General features: G+C 41.9%; 1 pseudogene; it reads right to left on the reverse strand.

Annotated features, from left to right (window-relative positions):
• Positions 1–1,123: 1,123 nt before the first annotated feature.
• LOC142450857 (ADP/ATP translocase 2 pseudogene) lies at positions 1,124–2,079 on the reverse strand (annotated as a pseudogene).
• Between the last annotated feature and the right edge of the window lie 794 nt (positions 2,080–2,873).

Consider the following 2,873-nt stretch of genomic DNA (forward strand, 5'->3'; position numbering starts at 1 on the left):
TGCTGCTTCTCAGCTAGATGGCTGCTTGCCCAATGTCCATCCATCTGCTTCCTTAATACTAACCCTATAAATATACGTACATAGATCTATTTCCCCATTGTCATATATATTTACATATGTACATGTCTATATTTAGATCTCTATAAATACCCTTTGCCTCCTAGTTCTTTCCTCTATTTCATTTTACTTTCCTCTTGTCCCACTATCATATTCAGCCTTCTTTTGGGTTTCAGTAATTCCTCTTGGTTACATTGCCCTTGATCAAGCCCTACCAGACCTCCTATACCCTCCTCATTATCAATTGATTTTTGGTCACTTGTTGTTCCCTTGTCCCTGGATTTGTTAATACCCACTTCCTTTCCCCTTGTCTTTGGCTAATGCTTTCAGTGCAGTTTAGATTTCTTCCTTCAATAGCATTGGTTCTTGCTCATGTGCTAACTCTTGAAATGGTTGAATATTGAGTAGCTCTTTTAGGGACAGTGACTCTGTGTATTCTTTCCATTTTCTTTTGATGCTTCCTGCATCATTCAATAGTTCGCCTTTATAATCTCTCAGTATTACAACTCAAGGCTTGACTTTAATTTCTTTTTGTTTAGGATATGCTGACTGCGTTCTTTGTATTTTGTTTTCCAGCTCCACATCTTAGAACATTTCAGTACAACATTCTACTTTTTCTTTTTGAGCTGCCCTTTGAAATTTTCTGTTGCGTTCTTTGACTTTATGTTTTCTTCCATATTTCTTAGCTACTCTATGATTAAAAGCAAGTTCCACAGTCTGTTCTCATATCCCCTTTGATTATTTTGTCTTTCTTCCTGTCTTTTAAATACATTTTGCTTTTTTCATGTATAATGTTTTTTTTCTGTGTTTCAGATACTTTTTATTTCTTCAAATTTGTTTATTTATTAGGAGTGACTGAAATAAAAAATAGAATTGAGTCCCATCATCATCATGATCATCGTGGAAATGGCTTTAAGAGAAAACTGGTCGGATGAATATTATTGCTTCCCGTTTTCAACCAGTAGGTAGTTGCCATTGACCTAGACAGCCAACCGTCTGCCAAGAATGCTTGAGATATGTTACATAATACAACATGCCCATTCACGGGGGAAACCCACCAGGAAATAACTTATGTGTACTTCTTGATTTCATCGTACAAGACCAGCACAAAGGCACCACCCATGCCTCTGAGCACATTGGACAAGGCGCCCTTGAAGAACGCTTTGCTCCCTTCATCCCGAGCGATCTTCCTCCAGCAGTCCAGCGTGCCGGTGTCCATGATATCAGTTCCTTTGCGCCCCGACTGCATCCTCATTCGGCAACGAACGGTGTCCAATGGGTAGGAAGTCAACCCAGCCACGGCTGTGACGGACTGTGCAATCATCCAGCTGACGAAGATGTGGTGTTCTTGGGATCCGGAAGCCTTCCCTTTGCGGTGTCATAGATGCCGAAGTCGGCAGCCCGATAGATGATCATTCCCTGCACAGACACGTTGAAGCCCTGGTACAGGCCCCTAATCCCATCAGACTTGGTGATTTTAACCAAGCAGTCACCGAGGCCTTTGAACTCCCGTTTGGCGCCGGCTTTGCCCACATCAGCTGCTAGACGGGTACGGGCAAAATCAAGAGGGTACACAAAGCACAAAGATGTGGCCCCCGCGGCACCGCCCGATGCCAGTTTCCCTGCAAAGTAGCGCCAGAACTGGGTCCTCTTGTCCACACCACCCAGGAAGATCTGCTTTTATTTATCTTTGAAGGCAAAGTTGAGAGCCTGGGTGGGGAAGTATCGGATGACATTGGCCAGGTTACCATGCCAGAAAGACAGGACTCCCTGCTCCTTGGGGACATGAACCACGCAGTCGACGATGCCCTTGTACTGCTTATCTGCGGTGATTTGCTTGCTGGCGTGCTGCACCTGCATCAGCAGCTTGACCCGTTCGATGGGCGCTACCACCGTCTTGGAGATGGCCGCGGCCACTCCACCTGCCAAGAAGTCCTTGGCGAAGGACACAGCGGCATCTGTCATGTTGGAAGAGAACGAGGCGACGGGCGACCGCTTAGATGGAACAAGAACCGGCTCTGACTCCGGGGCTCTGTAGCCATGTATAATGTTCTTGATAACATCCCACCTCATCAGGTCTTGTTATTAGTGTTTAATGAAACAAATCTGTACTTGAGATGTTCTCAAAATTCAGTCAGGATATACTCAACGTCATATTTTGGCTCTTAATTTCCTTCACTTTCAAGCTAAGTTAATATAGGATCAATTGATGTTCTGGTTCACTGTAAGCCCCTGGCCTGGTTTTAGTTGCTCAAAGTGAGCTTCTCTCATCTCTTCCCACAAATATAATCAACTTGATTTCTGTGTATTCCACCTGGAGAAGTCCACATGTACAGTCACCAATTTACTTTGTCTTTTTAAATGTTACTTTTTCTTCTTGGGTCCCCTTTGAAAATTTCAGGTCAGTTCTTTGACTTCATAATTTCTTCCATATGTCTTAACTACTCTATGATTCAGAGCAAGTTTCAGAGCCTCTTCTGACATGTACTTTCATCTTTTCTTTCTTTCCTATTTTTAATGGCTTTTTTCTTTCTTCATGAATGATGTTCTTGATATCTTTCCATAGCTCATCATGTCTTCTTTATCATTATTGTTCTATGTGTCAAATCATTCTTGGGATTTTCTCTGAATTTGAGTAGGATATACTCAATATTGTATTTGTTTATATCACCAAGATCATAATTTCAAAATATTATTCCTTCCTCTTTGTTTCTAAATCTTGCATTTCACTGATTTATTGAGGTATAATTATCATTGCATCTTGAGAGCATATTTTATCAGTTTTATTGGCACATGATTCACATACCATACAATTC

Source organism: Tenrec ecaudatus, chromosome 6 (genome assembly GCF_050624435.1).
Source record: "Tenrec ecaudatus isolate mTenEca1 chromosome 6, mTenEca1.hap1, whole genome shotgun sequence".
In the NCBI taxonomy this organism is placed as follows: Eukaryota; Metazoa; Chordata; class Mammalia; order Afrosoricida; family Tenrecidae; genus Tenrec; species Tenrec ecaudatus.